This window comes from Delphinapterus leucas, chromosome 7, assembly GCF_059928025.1.
Source record: "Delphinapterus leucas isolate spDelLeu-1000000601 "Yukka" chromosome 7, BTC_Dleu_Yukka2, whole genome shotgun sequence".
In the NCBI taxonomy this organism is placed as follows: Eukaryota; Metazoa; Chordata; class Mammalia; order Artiodactyla; family Monodontidae; genus Delphinapterus; species Delphinapterus leucas.
The window spans coordinates 2,175,391-2,193,456 of NC_143135.1; the positions used below are offsets into that span (position 1 = coordinate 2,175,391).

The 18,066-nt window shown below is 56.8% G+C and overlaps 1 protein-coding gene across 1 annotated transcript in view; it reads left to right on the forward strand.

The window, feature by feature from the left end:
- KCNQ1 (potassium voltage-gated channel subfamily Q member 1) overlaps positions 1–18,066 on the forward strand; it is a 349,770-nt gene that overhangs the window by 315,433 nt on the left and 16,271 nt on the right. The window lies entirely within an intron of this gene.

Here is an 18,066-nt window from a genome sequence, read left to right on the forward strand (position 1 = left end):
TCCTTCCTTCCCCCCCCTCTATTCTTCTCTCCTTCCCTCCCTCCCTCCCTCCTCCCTCCTCCCTCCTTCCCTCCCTCCCTCCTTCCTTCCTACCCCCTCTCCTCCCCTCCCTCCCTCCCTCCTTCCCTCCCTCCCTCCTTCCCTCCCTCCTTCCTTCCTTCCCCCTCTCCTTCCCTCCCTCCATCCCTCCTTCCCTCCTTCCCTCCCTCCCTCCCTCCCTCCTCCCTCCCTCCTCCCTCCCTCCCTCCCTCCTCCCTCCCTCCTCCCTCCCTCCCTCCTTCCTTCCTTCCCCCTCTCCCTCTATTCTTCTCTCCTTCTCTCCCTCCCTCCCAGTGACCTGGGACCAGGAGGACAGCTCTGCTCCCAGCCACACCCTGGCAGCAGGACCAGGGCCCTGCTTCTTGCTGCCTGCCCAGCCGGGCATCACAGCAGCACACCCCCCGCTGCCCTATCTGCAGGAACATGGCCTGCTCACTCATGGGGTCTGACGCATCAGAGCTAAGACCCCACACACACTCAGAGGGGCCCTGAGCCCCTGACCACAGAAGCCAGGGCACTGGGGGACTGTGTCCCGGGCCACAGTGATGGACTGACCACTGTTTCCGTCACGGGCAGCTGCCCTCGGCCATCTGGCCCTCAGCTCGGCTTGGGGGCATGGCAAAGGCCAAGGCCCAGTCCCCCACGCAGGGGGCTCCTTGCTTGGTGGGCAAGCTGGCCACACAGGTGAGGGGCTGCAGGGTGCCCAGTGTCCCAGAAGGGTCCAAAGGAGCAGAGAGTCCCAGGAGAGGGAAGCCACCTGAGTTGTGGGCACTCAGGGAGGGCTGCTGGAGGAGGTGGCCCTGAGGCCAGCCAGGGGCAGCAGGCCATGCGGGCAGTGGTTAGAGGTCATTTGCAGCTGAGGAAACTGAGGCCTGGAGGGAGGGAAGGAAGGCACCCAGGGGCACAGGTCATAGTGATGGGCGAGATGGTTTTGAATCCCAGACACCTTCCTCTGCAGCCTCTGCCCGGGGCGGAAGGGCATTTGCGGCAGACAGGAACAGCATGTCTGAGGGCAGCGTTCCTTCCCAACGAAGAGGGCCCGCCCCATCGCAAGGGGCGCCCCGCTTTCACTGTCCCTGCACATTCCTGCCTCCACGCAGCGGCCAGAGGGACGCGTCAAACATAAACCAGACCCACCAGCTCCTGCTCCAACTCCGGCCCCCCTTCTCCCTGGGACGCCATCCAGGCGCCCCCCACGGCCCACGCCTACCTCCCAGCCGACCTCACCTGCCTTCGCGGGTTCCCTCCTCCAGGCCCCTCGCCCGTGTGCACGGTGCCCTGGGCCCAGGCAGCCTGCTCGCCAGCCCCGGGGACGCCACCTGCACTTGCTCTTTCCTGCCCAACACGCCTTCCCCTCACTGCCTGCTGGTCTCGGCCCCCAGCACCCCGGTCCCTCATCACCACCTGACCCTAAAGCTGGGCTGGGTGTCACGGTCTGGCTCCACTGCGGGAAGGGAAGCTTCGCCGAGGCGGGGCTGGTCTAGCGCCATCCCCACAGCGGCCCTGGGCCCAGGACAGAGCCCAGCGCAGAGTAAGTGCCCAGTGAACTCTGTGTAGCGGCCTCGCTGCCCAAATGGTTTAGCCGTGAACACAGGCCAGGCCTAGCCGACCTCACTCTGTATCACAGCAAGGGGGCAGGCAGGAGTCGGTGGGTATCTGTGCCTGGGACAGCTTGATGGGGTCTCTGATGGCCCCATCGACGCCCAGGGCCCATTTCAAGGCCGTGTGGTCCCAGGAACCTGACCCCCGCCCAGCCCGCAACCATGTGTCCCTGTGCATCGCACCTCGGGGAACCCGGACTCCCCACTCTTTCTGGGGCCGAGCCCAGGCCCAGGCGCTGCCTCTTCTTCCCCCAAACCTGCCTCCCTTGGGTGTTTGCTCTCTCCACCAATGGCCCCAGTCCGCAACGTCCGCCAAAACCCTCAGGGTCAAACAGACTCACCCCGTTTGTCAACCTTGTACCTCGTCACCCAGCCCTGACAGCACCCCCATGCCTGCCCCACAATCCCTTTTGATCTGGGACCTTTCAGCTGCATGGACTGTGTCCCCTGTCGAGAGAGGCAAAGACCCAAGAGATGAAAGAAGGGATGGAGAGCCGGCCGGCATCTTGATCCTGGGCTATTTTTAGCTGGTGGCAGGCTGTCACTCCAGAGGCCAGTGGCTGCGTCATCAATGCCTTTTGATCTTCTTGTTGTTGCCGTTGCCACAAGATACACAGGAGACAGCTGCTAACTGCTTGTGGAGAGAATGAAGGCGGACACAGGGAATGGGGGCGGGGGTGGGTGGGAGTAAAAGTAGGTAGGCGGGGGATGGATGGAGGATGGAGGGATGGATGGATGGAGGGATGATGGATGGGGGGATGGATGGAGGGAGGGATGGATGAATGGAGGGATGGATGGACGGAGGGATGATGGATAAGAGGATGGATGGATGGAGGGATGGATGGATAGAGGGTAGGTAGATGGGTGGGTGTTTGGATGCAGGGATGGATGGATGGAGGATGGGTAGTTGGATGGGTGGGTGTTTGGATGCAGGGATGGATGGATGGAGGGTGGGTAGATGGATGGGTGGGTGTTTGGATGCAGGGATGGATGGATGGAGGGTGGGTAGATGGATGGGTGGGTGTTTGGATGCAGGGATGGATGGATGGAGGGTGGGTAGATGGATGGGTGGGTGTTTGGATGCAGGGATGGATGGATGGAGGGATGGATGGATGGAGGATGGGTAGATGGATGGGTGGGTGTTTGGATGCAGGGATGGATGGATGGAGGGTGGGTAGATGGATGGGTGGGTGTTTGGATGCAGGGATGGATGGATGGAGGGATGGATGGATGGAGGATGGGTAGATGGATGGGTGGGTGTTTGGATGCAGGGATGGATGGATGGAGGGATGGATGGATGGAGGATGGGTAGATGGATGGGTGGGTGTTTGGATGCAGGGATGGATGGATGGAGGGATGGATGGATGGAGGATGGGTAGATGGATGGGTGGGTGTTTGGATGCAGGGATGGATGGATGGAGGGTGGGTAGATGGATGGGTGGGTGTTTGGATGCAGGGATGGATGGATAGAGGGTGGGTAGATGGATGGGTGGGTGTTTGGATGCAGGGATGGATGAATAGAGGATGGGTAGATGGATGGGTGGGTGTTTGGATGCAGGGATGGATGGATGGAGGGTGGGTGTTTGGATGCAGGGATGGATGGATGGAGGGATGGAGGGATGATGGATGAGGGGATGGATGGATGGAGGGATGGATGAATAGAGGGTGGGTAGATGGATGGGTGGGTGTTTGGATGCAGGGATGGATGGATGGAGGGTGGGTAGATGGATGGGTGGGTGTTTGGATGCAGGGATGGAGGGATGGAGGGATGGATGGATGGAGGGATGATGGATGAGGGGATGGATGGATGGAGAGATGGATGGATAGAGGGTGGGTAGATGGATGCAGGGATGGATGGATGGAGGGTGGGTAGATGGATGGGTGGGTGTTTGGACGGATAGACAGATATTTGTAGGAAGGAAGTCTGGGTGGGTGGGTTTGTGGATGGATGGATGGATGGAAGGAAGGGATGGAGGAAACAAGCGAACTTGGATGAGTAGATAAAGCAAGGATTCGTGAGTTAGGAACACGTGGGCCCCAAGCCCTCAAAGCTGGTGGCCCTTCTTCCTGTGCCACCTGCCTCTGGCTGGACCCCTGAGCCATCCTGCTAAGGCCTAGGTCTCGAGCCATTTTCCTTTGGGACTCTCCCCTGCTCATGAGCAGGGGCTCCCTCTCTACTTCCTGGCCCCACTGCTTCTGGGGCTGGCCCGGAGCTGGTGAGAACATGTGTACAGAGTGTCCATGCACACCCACATTCCTCCCTGGGGGCCCACATGGGCCTTGTGGACACCCACACAGGGACCCTCTGCACCCTGGGCTCAGGGATGGGGCTCTGTGGCCTCTCTGGGTTCCAAAGAGACACACTGGGGTCCCTCGGATGTTTCTGAGTCCGGCCTGTGGAGCCAGAGGAGGTCTGGGAGCCCTCCCCTCTCTGTGGATCCAAATACCTGGTACCAGGTCAGGATCCCCAGCCAGGGCCCTGCCAGAGCCTTTGGGAATGGGGGCTGGAACCCCAAGAAAGGGTCCTCAAGACCTGCTTGAAAGTAGAGTCACTGCCGCAGCACTCTCAGGCTGGAACAGGCAAACAAGAGGAGACCATCCTGGAGGGCCCCTGCCCCCATGCCAGCAGAGAGGGAGGTGGGACGTGCTGGAGCCCCTGCCCGGGCGAGGGTCGGGGAAGAGAGGGGCCCCAGAGGCACTGGACTGAGCTGCCCCCGCTTCCTGCCAGACGCCCCCAAGCTCCTGGCTCTGAAGCCCCACCCTCAGCCTGGGGCGGGCTCAAGGGTCTCTGGGCTGTCTCCAGACAGCTGCCTGTGCTGAAAAATTAACCCCCGCTGAGTCACCACACACCTGTCGGGGCGGGAGGGCGGGGGGCCGGGCCAGCTGGACACGCTCCCTGGCAGGCGGGCTCGGGCGCTGGGGGCCCAAGTGCGCACATGGCTCTGGGTGAGGGCCGCCTGCCTGAGATGAACGCAGACAGCTGGCAGCCTGGGCTCGGGAGGGCGACAGCCCCCGAGGAAGTGGACGGCGCCTGGGGGCGAAGGCCTTCAGCCAGTCCACTCTCAGCTTGTCCCCTTACTCCTCTCTGTGAGCGAGGCTGAAGGGCCCTATTCTGGGGAAAGCAGCCGTCCTATGTGTTGCTGTGGAAGGGTTAGCAGCCCCGTGTCCAGCGAGCTCCCCACAGGGTGCTGAAGTCCTACCACCGACGGCGGTGGTCAGGAGGCTGGGGATTCGGGTGGTGGGATGCAGGCTCTGGACAGCAGGCTGGCAAAGATGAAAAAGGAGAGTAACGCTCAGTGCTGGTGACGCCCCCTCCCCTGACCGCCCCGTCAGGGGACAGTTTCTACGGCCTTCGGTGAAGATGGTGGGCCATCAGCACGGAGATGGTGCGCTCCCTTCGGCCGCACTCGCCCCTTGGGGAATCTGTCCTCGAGCACTGGTGCCCCGGGTGTTGGGCTGGGCCTCCGGGCGGTGCGCTGCAGTGGCCCTCTTAGCCGTGGAAAGCTGGGCCATCCCTGCTGGCGCAGAGGGGACGGGCTCCCTCCCACTGAGGTAGGAGGGACTCCCTGGCACATGCCACCCCGTGTACCGTGCACCCAGTACCTCCCAGTTTTACCTCTCGGCTATCACATCTCTCCCCCAACTCCAAGATACCAGCTGAGTGCTGACGGGGTCTGCTTGATACACACCCCCAGCCTCGGACCACACCACTGCCCACTCAGGGTGCCTCGAATGAATGAACGCTTGTCTGTGAGCCTCAGCCCCATCGGTGGCAGCAGGCTGCCCCTTGACCTCTGGAGGCCCCCCCAAACCTGGATGTCCCCAGCCCATGAGGACGTCCAGGCCCTAGGCTGCCGGAGCCCAGCAGCAACCCTGAAGGCCCCGCACCTGTCCCCAGAGACTGTGCCCTGGGCTGTGTCCCTGCTGGTGGCCGAGGCCGTGGCTCCTGGCCAAGCCGGCTCTGCGCACACTTCCTTCCAAGGGTTAATGCACAAGCTCTTCACCGCGCCAGCGCGTTTGCATTTCACATGAAAATGTTTTCGCAGCAGGCCCGAGGCCAGCATTTTTGTGGTCACAGTCAGATGTTTTTAACTACATTGGACAGAACCCACGACGGCTCTTTCCGAGGCTTCAGCCAGTTTCTGAGCGCTACCTTGAACCCCTGTCGTACTGGGATGAGGGCCGTGTTGGTGCCCTCAGCCCCCCAGCTTTGTGCACACGGCGATGACCCCGCAGAGGCAGCCGACCCGGCAGGTGGGGCCCCTTTTCCAGGAGGCACAGAGGCAGTTCAGACCCTGAGCTGAGCCCGGGGCCGCCCTGCGCTCCAGCCGCCTGCCCCGTGGAAGGACAGGTCCTCAGTTTCAGTTCCTGCTGCCTTCAGAGGGCTCGGCCGGGGGTCCGTGGCTAGGAGGGCTCAGAGGATGGGTGCGGGTCACAGCCTGGGACGTTAAGTCCGGGCTGTCCAAGCTCTGCAGAGCCTGGGTAGAAGGCAGGTGGCATAGACGCGATCAGGCCGCCCTTCTCACGCGGGGCACCCGGCCTCTCGGCATGGCAGACGTGGAACACTGAACTTAAGGAAACCTCGAATCTTTAGAATTCTGCTCAGAATTCCAGCCGTGGATCCTGGATCCAGGGCCAGAGGAGTTTCAGAAAGCTCCCACAGAACCCCTCCCTTCCCACTCAGCACCCCTCCCCCCCCCGCCCCCGCCCCAGGGCTTTTGTGCAAACGATGCTCATTTGCATTTTAAAGGCCCTGAGAAGGCCTCCAGTCAAAGAACCTAATTTTGTTTAACCCAGCAGTTCCCAAACTACTGTCTACAAAACCGTTTTTCTTTTCTTCTGGCAGAATATGTATTAACATCTAAACCCACTATCTTGGCAGGGAAGCTGCGGGACCGTCCAAAGAAACAGTCACCCCCCTCCACGCTGTGGGAACCCAGCCTCTCGCGGGGGAGGGGGGGCGGCCCAGGCAGGAAAAGCTTGTCCTCAACTCTTTTTTCCACCCAACATCCATACTCTGTGCACCCCCTCAGTGTGCACATCCCAGGGCCTCCAGAGTTCTCAGAAAAGCAAAAAGAGGCCTTTCTCAGGCAGAAAAGCCTGTGGCACATCGGAGCCAAACGCTGGGGGCCGTCACAGGACATTGCCGCTCTGGGCGAGGGGCCCAGAAAATGCCCCCATTGTCCCCTGTCCCACACCAGACCCCCTGTGCCCACCCCCCGCACACACATGCACACACAGCTCCGGGGCCGGATCTACCCCCCGGGATGCGCCTACCCTGCCTCCAGTCGTTGCCAGCCCAGCTGCTGAGCCCCCCGGCCCACCTGTCGGGCCCACAGGTCCCGGCACCAGCTGCCCAGAGCCGCCAGCCCCAGTCTGCTGACCCAGGCCCTCCCCTGGCCCGGGCCAGGCTCAGCTCTCAGCTGCCGGCGTGGCCCCCTCCACACCCTTCCCGACAGGTGTTCCTACAACTGCTGGGGAGACAGCCTGGCCTTGCTGCTTCCCCACCGCCCCGGCACAGCTGCGGGCGGCGGGACGGGGGTGCAAAACACGCGCAGCGGGAAGGCAGGTGGCCTGAGAGGCCTGGCCCGGCGTCCAGCACAGCCACCAGCCCCTGCCCCAGCCCCGCAGGACTCGCACGTCCTTAAGCCCCCAGTTCCAGCCTGGACGGGGCCAGGCCACTCCCACCCCTTTGAAAAGTACAACCAGAGTTACTCCCCCAGGGAGAATTCCCCCAGGGGTGTCCCCGCCTGGCCCTCACTCACTCATCCATTCATTCAACAAACGTTCACTGCACACTCCTGTGCCCCAGGGGTCAGTGGTGGCCTAGATCGCAGAGGTCCCAGCTCCCAAGGGACTGTCTTCTGTTGGGGAGGACAGACGGTAATCAAGGAAACGAGCAAACAGACAAAAACAAGATAAGTTCGCGGTGATAAGTTCCACGAAAGAAAGAACTTGGGGGCCGTGATGAGGACCGTTAAAGGGGCTGGGATGGCGTCCCTGAGGGGCTGAGACCCAGTGGCGAGAAGGAGCCAGCCTTGCAAAGACCAGGCAGAGGGAACGGCAGGTGCAAAGCCACGGGTAGGAATGAGGCTTCCCCAGAGAGGCCCCAGACCCTGTCCTCCAGGCTCCTTTTAGAATGGACTTCTCTCCAGCCTAACTCTGCCCATCTCTCCTGAGAGCCAGCCAGGTGGCCCGCACAGGGCTGCTGCTGTGGAGTATGGGGTGCACAGCCCAGAGGTGTTCAGGGTATGAGTCATGTGGGACCCACAGAGGCTCAGGACACAGTACTCGGTGAAGGCACTTGGCAGGGCTCCCAGTGAAGCATCCCAGCCTTCTCTTGCCTGAACCCCGGTGCTCCGTCCCCTGAAAGGCCCAAGAGCTCATTTGAATGCCAATCTATATCCATGGGTTGGTTCAACCTGGGAACACCTGAGCCCATGTACCTCCTGATCCTGGGATCCCTGGCTGGCTCCCATCAACCTTAGCTCTTTGGCTGCCTCTTGTCCCTCTGCCCACACTCTGTGCACCTGTCTGTCCATCCCTCCCAACTCTTCCATCCCGAGGTCACCTCCCATTGGTGCAAGAAACATGGCTGAGTCAGGAAGGATCTGCCTGAGTGTGCTGAGTTACAGTAAAAATCAGATCAGTTCCATAGGGATCCTCTGGGTGCCTACTGTGTGACTGGCCGTGAGTTGGGGGGTGGTGGGAGGGGGGGAGGCGGTGAAAGGATGGAGAGAAAACATAGCAAACCAGAGTACAAGTGAGGCCAGGCAAAGTTGGCATGAGCCCAACCCAACCCTGCCCCTGGGCAGGCTGGGAACTTGGGAATGGGAGACACACACCCGAACCCATCAGCCCACAAATGAGAGTATAAATCCAGTTGAAAAACACACCAAGGGACTTCCCTGGTGGTCTAGTGGTTAAGACTCTGTGCTTCCACTACAGGGGCACGGGTTCAATCCCTGGTCAGGGAACTAAGATCCTGCAAGCCATGAAGTGTGGCCAAAAAAAAAGGAAGGAAAGAAAAGAAAACACACAAAAAACAGGGGCCAGATACCAGATCATGTGAGCTAGAGCATTGCTTGACTTCCTAAGGTCGAACTGTCCTTGAATCCCTGGTATATACATGATCTTGACTCTCCTAGGCTGCTGAATTCCATGTGCTACTTTACAGTTTAGGATTTGGGCATCTGTGTTTATAACTAGCTTTGATCTAGAATTTTCTTATATTTCCTTACCCAGTTTTGGTGCCTGGTTTTATCTAATAAGATAAGGTGGTCAATGTCCCATCTTTGCCTATAACTGGAACACTTTGTGTGGGATTGATGTTATTTGCTTCTTGAAAATATTGTAGAAATAGCTCAAAAAACTTAGAACCTTCAGGAGGAGGGTAAGTGACTATTATTTCAATTTCCCCAATGGGTTTTTGTTTATTAGGATTTTCTATTTCATAAGCTACTTTGGACAATTTTTCCTTGAAAATTATTTATCATGTTGAGTTTTTAGTTTTATGGACATAGAATAATGTATCATAATAACATAATTATTCAATTCACTCTGCATGTGTAGTTATTACTCCCTTTTCATTCCTAATTCTTTGTTACTTTACTTGTTTAACGTTAATCTATTTTCTTGACTCTTCAAAAAAACAGTAGTTGGTTTTGTCGATCAATTCTATTTTCAAAAAATTTTTCTTTGTTTTGTTAATGTCCTCCTTTATCCTTTCTTATTCTTTCCTTGTATTTATTTTGGTGTTCTTTTTCTAGCCTCTTGAATTGAAAGCTTAGCCCATTTGTTTTCAAACTTCCTGATTTTTAAAAACTGCTATAAATATTCCTCTGAATACCTTTTTGGCAGCATCCCACAGATTTTGATATGTCATACTTTCATTGTGAATCTCTTTTAATAAATTTAATTTCCATTTTATTTCCTCTTTAACCAAAGAATTATTCAGAAATATATATTTTTTAACTTCCAGGTGTATCAGTTTTGTTGGTCTCTTTTTGTTACTAGTTTCCAATTTAATTTTAAGGTATAGACTTTTTCAAATTTATTGACTTTTCTTTTAGGGCCTAATAAGGTCATTTTTGTGAACTTTCTGTGTACATGTGGAGGCAGCAGAGCCTTTTCTGTTAGTTGAGTCATTCACTTCCTCTACCTCCTTATTTTGTTTGTTCATTTTTCCCACTGTGACATGTCAGCTTCTGAGAGATAGGTGCATAATTGCCAATGATATTGTGAATTTCTTGGTTTCTTGGTTTACTTTGATTTTTTTTCTGTTCTGCACTCTGGGCCCTTAAAGTCCAGGCACATGTGTGTCCTTCCCTCAGGTGTGTGCAGTGGTCTCTGTTCCTTCTCTCCTTTTGGAACACCTCTCCATCGGTTCTGGAGCCTCCAGCCTCCACATTCCCCCGCCTTTCTTTCGTCCCTTACTTTTCTCTTTCTGCCTGTACTATGTCATGAGTGATCCCACTGGCTTGGCCTCCACTCACTACTCCCCCATGTGCTGGCCTGTCCTGCTCATCGGCCAGTCTCTGGAGGCTTCTCTGGCCATCACAGCAATCAGGTCTTTGATCTCCACTCCTTTTGCTGGCACCCCTTTGTATCTGTCTAAGGATGTTGGATCTAATCTAAAGCCCCCTGAAGCTCCCTCTTCAGGCGTGAGTTCACCCCGTGGTGAGGCTGCTGTCCCACGGGGGTGGGATCAGGCTCCTCAAGTGTTTGGTGACTCCTCATCTCGGGAGTGAGACCCTGTAGTTCAGGGAGTGGTTACTAGGTGAGTGTTGGAGCCCGGCGCTTCCTCCACCTCCCAGCTGTATGATACTAGGTGCAGAGGACATGGCTCGTGCAGGGCAGGAGTGTGGCAAATGAGGACGGAAAGGGGACCAAGGGCCTGGCGGGGCGAGGCAGCAGGAGCGTGGCGAGAACCCTGCACCTTGGGTCTTCACGCCAGCCCAGGGGAAGCTCTGGCCAGCTTTCAGGTGGTGGTGGGGGTGGCGGTCGCTGTGTGATCTGAATTGCTGCTCTGGCTACAGGGGGCAGGGAGCCTGGGGGCTGGCCAGGTGGGCTCAGATGGGATGGGAGGTCATCGGGCCTGACCTCCCGATGAGCAAAGGAGAGCAGGTGGAGAGCCCAGGGGACACCGAGGAGGAGTGGCCTGTGGAAGAGCCCCTCAAGGGCAGAATCACACAGACTCCCCACCACCACCCCAGTCACCAACAGTGTCCTCTGCCCTGACTATAGTTCTAGACCATTCATGGTGGCTCCCAGAACTTTGAGGTAGGCCCTGGTGTTGTCCCGCTGGAAGTCCTCATGGCTGCTCAGAGGCACTGCCCTCTTTCCCCCCTTAATCTCTTCCCCTTTACCTGCCTGGTCCTTGAGGTGTCCCCTTAAAGGGCACTTCCCCCAGGAGACCCCAATTATCCTGCACTGGAACCGTGTCCCTGCTCTACAAGCACGTATGAGCACGGTGCTCACATAACAGCCCCAAAGATGTCCCTGTCCTAGTCCCCGGCACCTGTGAACATGTGACCTCCCATTGCAAAGGGGACTTTGCAGATGCAATTAAGTGAAGGCTCTTGAGGTGGGGGAACCACCCTGGATGATCCAGGTGGGCCCAATGTCATGGCAGGGGTCCTTATAAGAGGGAGACTGGAGGTTCAGAGTCAGAGGAGGGGCTGGGATGACAGAAGCAGAGGTCAGAGAGGAGAAAAGATGCCACATGCTGCTTTGAAAGTAGAGGCAGGGGCCACGAGCCAAGGATGCAGTAACCTCTAGAAGCTGCAAAGGGCCAGGAAACAGATTCTCTCCTGGAGCCTCTACAAGGAATGCAGGCCTCGTGACACCTTGATTTTTGCCCAGTAAGGCTCCTGACCTCCAGAGCTGTAAGAGAATAAATGTGCGTACTGCTAGGTTTGTGGTAAGTTGTTACAGTAGCAGTGAGACACTGATACAAGCCCCAACTCCGTGCTGGGCCCTGGGGTACAGCAGCGGACAAGTTGGAGCAGACCCCGCCCTCATGGGGGTTACCCTCTAGGAGGAAGGGGCGGGGACTTATACAGCACTGTATGTCAATTATATCTCAACAAAACTGGGAAAAGAAAAAAAAAGGAAAAAAATCATGCCGAGTGCTATAAATAGAGCTGAAGGGACACAGAACAGGGGTTGTGACCCCACCTAGGAAGTTAGCAAAGGCATCTGAGGAAGCGCCCTGTGATCTGCCCACAAAGCATGAGTGGAAATTAGCTCGTCTAAGCAGAGAGATGGAGAGAGCCTTCCAGACAGGGAGCTGCACGTGCAAAGGCCCCGAGGCAGGAAGGAAGAGGCCTGCTTTGTATATCTGAGAGGACGTAGAGGGCTGAGCACAGGCCAAGGGAGTGAGTGGGGTGAGGGAGGGTGAAGAGCTGGACAGGGCTAGATCAAGGAAGGGGCACTCAGGGTGAGGACAGTGGGGCACCCCAAAGGGCATTAGGCAGCGGAGCCATATGAAAAATGTTGCATTTGTAAGATCACTCTGAAATTCAAGAGGATAATGTAATCATTAAGCCAGAACAGGACGCTATGAAAAAGAAACAGAGAACCAGAAAGAGCTCTTGGAAATGTAAAATATGCTACTGAATTAAAAACAAAAAAAAAAACAAAGAAAAACAGTAAAAGATTGAAGTCAGTCTCCCAGAAAGTAGAAGAGAGACAGAGAGACGGAAAATAGGAGAGAACAGCCAAGAAGCGTGGAGACTTGGTCCAAGGAGACTCAACATCCAACTACTGGACATTCCAGGAAGGGAGATGAGAGACAGCTGGGGAGAGGAAACATCAACGGGAGGGAGAGCCCACCGAGAACCTGGACTAAAAGGGCAGCCACCGTGTCCTCGTGTCCTTCCAGAGCCTTCCCAAAAACCTAACAGGTGACCTACCAAACCACAGGCCTCAGAACAGGTTGGTTTTCAGTAGAGAAGACTTACAAAGACGCCTTCAAAATTCCAAAGCAAAGTACAATTCTATACCCAGCCAAGGTATCTGTCAAGGGCGAGGATACCATAAAGGCATGTCTGAAAACACGTGAGAGTTCGTGAAATTTACTCTCCACACCTTTTCTTAGAAAGTTATGGAGAAGGTGCTCCAGCAAAACGTGGGAGCAGGTGAGGACAGAGGAAGGCATTTCCGGAAGGCAGGCAGCAGTGGGGCCTGTGCAGGGGGATATGCCGGGGACGTCCCAGCCCAGGCACAGGCAGAGGCCAGGCTGCTCCAGGGAGGCCTCCCAGGAAAATGAACAGGGTGGACTCAGAGGCAAACCTGATACAAAGGGGCTTCTGAAACAGCAGAGGATTGCCCCAAGGTAGGCAATGCTAGAAAACAGGGTGGAGAACCACAGAGCCCATGGCTCTAAAGGAATAAATGCTGGGCGTAGATCTCACTGTAGACTGAATGACAATAACGGTGAAGTGATCCTGGGAAATGAGAGAGAGGGGATGCATAAGATGGTGTGAGAGAGCTCAATCCTCACCCTCCATGGAAGGAATTATATAAAAGATTCTGAAGTTGATAAATCAAGAAATAATATGGGAAGCATGTTCCTTAAGGCTGATAAGAGGATTGCCAAAGGGAAGCCTTAGAAGCAGCTGCCCCATGAATGGGACAGAGGTGTGAACTGAGGTCCAAATGGTTCTTTTTCATTATAAGCTATACAGTGAGTGCATCCTCTCGGTTACACTCACATATACCCACCCACCCACACTCTCTCTTACAGACACAGACACACACACACACACACACACACACACGTAATGAACTCTTCCCACAAGAGCTGCTCTCTGGCTGGAATGTGAGACGATCACAGGGGGACCAGAGGAGATGGCGAGACAGGTGAGGGGCCATGGCCAAAGTCCTGGGAGAAAGGGGGAGGAGAGGACCACAGGGTGGAAAGAAAGGCGATGCAGGAGATGTTCAGGGGGTGAAATCCTCAGACTTGGGGGTGGGTTGGATATGGGGGTGGGGGTGGGACGTCATCAGGAAAGGAACCCCCCCCCGCCCTGGCTCTGCCTTGGCCACTCAGCGGGGGAGGGAAGGCCAAGGTGATTCCCAGGAGGGAACACGGCGTAGGAGGAGGTGACATGTCTCTGAGACGTCTGCGTGGGCGTGTCCACCTGCAGTTGGGGTATGAGGCTCGGGGGGGTGGCGAGGTTGAGAGTGGGCGGTGTGGAGCCGGCACCGAAAGAAGGGGTGTACGAGTGAGGTCACCCAGCAAGAGATCCCGGGGGAGGAATCTCGGGCGTCCCATCATCCTAGGGGAGGTGACTTCAGGAAGGGGTGCACTGTGGCATCGGGGGGCCCAGAAACAAGGTCTGTGATAGCCCATTGGGTGTGGCCACCCAGGGCCACGGAGTTCCTTACTTGGTCTGACTTTGTGCTACCGCCGTGTCCACTCTGACCACAGTAGACGCTGTGCTGACCTGATCGGGGACGTGGATCCCACCGCGTGGGTCACCAGGACCCCCATGCCAGTGCATAGTAGGTGCCTCATAAATCCTGGTGGCCTGAGTGACGGAACGAGGAGGTGGGCATTTGGGGTGGGGAGCCTGGGTGTTTGTCGGTGGATAGAAGCTGCTCTGCCCAGCGAAGGGCCCGGCTGGGCAGCTGCGGGCCTGTTGCTCCAGCCACGCCTTGCCTGCACGTGGGGACAGTGCAGGAGCAGTGGCATGTTTGACCTCAGACTGGGGCCGGAGACCAAGGTCGGATGGACCTGGAGAGGGATAACCTTGGGCCCAGAGTTGGTCACAGAGGAAAAGGGCCCAGAAAGAGTGGGAGGTGCCGCTTCCCCGAGCTGTGGCAGAGGCCAGGCCTGAGCTGGACCCTCCCTCCTGCTGCCGCCCCAGACATCGGGCTCCCCGGGCGTGGATGGGCTGCCGGGCTGCCGGGTGCAGAGCGAGACTGATGGGGAGGCCAGGGGAGGGCCCTCCCAACCCACACGTTCTGAGTCCTCCACCCGCCTCAGCTCAGCATCCTTCCAGGGAAATGGGCGTTTCCTGCGGGAGGTTCCAGGGGCCCAGGGTTTCAGGGCGCGGGCGCGGGGAGGGGAGCGGAACTGTCCACAGCCGTCCTCTTGCCAGCATCCCTTTGGCACTGGCTGCCGGGGGCCCCGCCCTGCGTGCCCAGAGTTACACTATTGACGCTTCCTTCTTTGGGTTAGATGTCGTCTTCAACAAATATTTTCTGAATGTCTGCTATGTACTAGGCGCTGGGAACACGGGGGAAAGTATGTGGACCTGCCCTTGAGGGAGTCGTGTTCAATGGGGCCACAGACAGTAAACAGACAATTAATTATCTTCCACAGAGAAGGAGGAAGTGCTCCCAACGTGGTTAGTCATTCACACTTCAGTATGAATGAGTGTCTCCCATGCCTTGCTCAGTAACAGACTGGACCAGAGTGGCCTCACCCTCCAGGGACTAGGGCAAGGGTAGGAGTCAGAGCAGAGAGGGGGCAGGGAACTACTTCCCACAAACGCTTCCCCGGCTCCCAAGTTCCCAGGCTGCATCCCTGGGGCCCCCGGGAGGCCCTCCCTCGGACCCACCCCCACCCGGCCTGGTCTCAGCCCCCCCAGCCGCCGCCCCCCCGCCGTACCCCCTCCCCGTACCCCCTCCTCGAGGCCTCGCCCTCCCCGCCATCCTGGAAACGATTTTGTTGTCTGCAGGGATCATGTGTAGCTGCCTGTGAGTTATAAGTCTCCGGAGCGAGCAGCCTGTTACCTAACCAGGCCCGGCTCATGCCAATGTCTTGAGTAATTATTGGGGGGCGGGGGGCCGTCCAGCCTGCAGCAGAACCTCTCCGAGGGAGTGCTATTGTTTTTCATGTCAGCTGCATTTTAAGGCTACATTTCACGTCAGCTGTGACTTGGAAGGAAAGAGGGCCCGGCCTTTGAGAAATGAGACGGGGTGGTAGAGGGCAGCTTAACCCTTTGCACCCCCCATGCGCCCCAGCTTCCCAGGGTTGCCTGACAGAGAGCAGGCTTGTCGGGGATCAGAACCCACGGCCAGGCCCAGCAGCCGCCACTTGGCAGTGCTGATGGAAACCGCGGTGCGGTTACGCACAGACAGCCACGGAAACTCGGAGGACGGCGGCGTTGGAGGGCGAGCGCCAGGCCCGGCTCCGAGCCCTTCCCCCACCCCTGCTGCCGCCCTCCTGCAGGTCTCCCCCTATCTGGCAGATCTGCAGCTGGCAGGCAAAGGGCTCTGGGGCATGTGGGGGGGGGGCGCGGGGGGGGCCAACCAGCCCACCTCACCAGCCACCGCCACCGGTGGGCCTGGGGGAGAACAGAGAGGGACGCAAGGGAAGTGGGGCTCCCCGGGCATCCCTCTTCTCTGGCCCCAGACCTGCCTCCACCCCAGATCTGTTGACTCAGTGACTCAAGCACCGACCAGAGGCCAGGAGTGGCCCCAAGTGCTGGGGAGGCCACACAGACCCCTTCCTCAGGAAACTCAGTCCAGGGAGAGATGGACAAGAAACCAGCAAGCCAAGGGGTGGGGCATGGAGTTCCGGAGCAGCAGGGCCAGGCGGAAGAAAGCAGGCGGCGGCAAGTGAGCCGTGTGGGAGGCGGGCAGGGGCTCTCCCAGGAGGTGGCATCAAAGCAGAAACCAGGGGCTTCCCTGGTGGTGCAGTGGTTGAGAGTCCGCCTGCCGAGGCAGGGGACACGGGTTCGTGCCCCGGTCCGGGAAGATCCCACATGCCGCGGAGCGGCTGCGTCCGTGAGCCATGGCCGCTGAGCCTGCGCGTCCGGAGCCTGTGCTCTGCAACGGGAGAGGCCACAACAGTGAGAGGCCCGCGTACCGCAAAAAAAAAAAAAAAAAAAAAAAAAAAGCAGAAACCAAACAAGGGAGGGTCGTGAGCTGGACAGACGTCCAGGAGCAGAGGAAGGGCTGCCCCAGCCACCTCGGCCCCTCCTGACACCTTGTATTGCTGACAACCAGGCTCTGAAGCCCACCCCAGCCCACCCCAGGCCTTAGATGGTTCCCAAGCTTCTGGTTAAGGCAGAGGTGGATTCCCTCACTCACCTGTTCACTAAGCCATTCAACAAACCTTTACTAAGTGCAGCTGTGGGCCGGGAGCATCAGACCTGAGGTCCTGGGGTGAAATAGCCTGGAATATTGGGGGACAGCAGCTCCCGGGCAAGTGGGACTTGGGAAAGTGGTACGAGATGATGGGGGGGGGCGGTGGCTGGTAGGGGCCAGATCGGGGCCTGGCAGCCCCCATAAGGAGTTTGGATTTGTTTTCACTTGATCAGAAGCTGTAGGTGGGTTTTCAGCTCTAAGCCCAGAGGTGACATGCTCTGATTTACATGTTTCTGAGCTATGTGTAGAGTGGGGGGGCGGGGGTGGGGTGGGGGAGGCAAAGAGAGCAGCTAGCAAGGAGATGATGGGCTAGATTCAGGGCAAGGGGCTTAGTTCCAGCTGTTGCTGAGACAGTGGAAGTGATGGTAGTCTAATCAAGGGAGAATTTTGCCACCCATAGGGTCCCAGCTGAGCTGGATCACCCAGAGCCTGGATGTGTACAGCACTACAACAGGACCAAGGGGCCTTCTCTCTGTTTACCTCACTGTCTGAAAAGCAAAAAAAAAAAAACAAAAAAAAAGGTTATTTTCAATCTGGGGTTCTATACCCAGTCAAACTCTCAGGTCTGAGAGTAAATTAAAGACATTTTCAGATGTGCACAGTCAGAAGTTGTACCTACCACATACCTTTTCTCAGAAAGTTATTTGAGGATATGCTCCAGCAAAAGGAGGGGGAAACCAGAAGGGAGAAGCACAGCATCCAAGAACCAGGGGAATCCAACACATTCCCCCCCCCCCACCAAAGAAAGAGGCCAAGGACATTCCTAACATGATGGGGGAAAGAAAGTCTAGCATTACAACTATTCAGCAGGCCTAGAGAGTAACTAATCCTTCTAGGGCCCTAGGAAGAAGCTTCCAGAAGAAAAAAGGACAAGGCTGATGGATTGCTGATGTTCTTAGCAGGATGGATAGAAGCTTTACAGTTCTGGCAGAGAGTTCAAGAGCAAACTAGTGCCAGATGCACTGAAAACTAACCAAAACATAAAGGCAATTTTAACCCCAGGGAAACCAAAAAGCTATAGTCATAGAAGAGCACATGACTTGGCTGAAAATAGCATTTACATAGTGATGCTGTTACATGATGTTTACATAAAATGCAAACAGTAAATATTTATTTAGCCTAGAATTGCAATGTAACTATATTGGCAGGATAGGGGAGTGGCAGGGGGCAAGAGACGTGAAAATGAAATCTTGATCTCTCGTCTTCCCTGTTAGGCAGTCACTAGATAGTGTCTAGAACTTCAAAAGCAAGGGGTAGACATATAAGCGTGTGGTTTAGAAATACCAAGGTAAAGGCAAGAGGCAGCAGGGAGGGTTGAGGG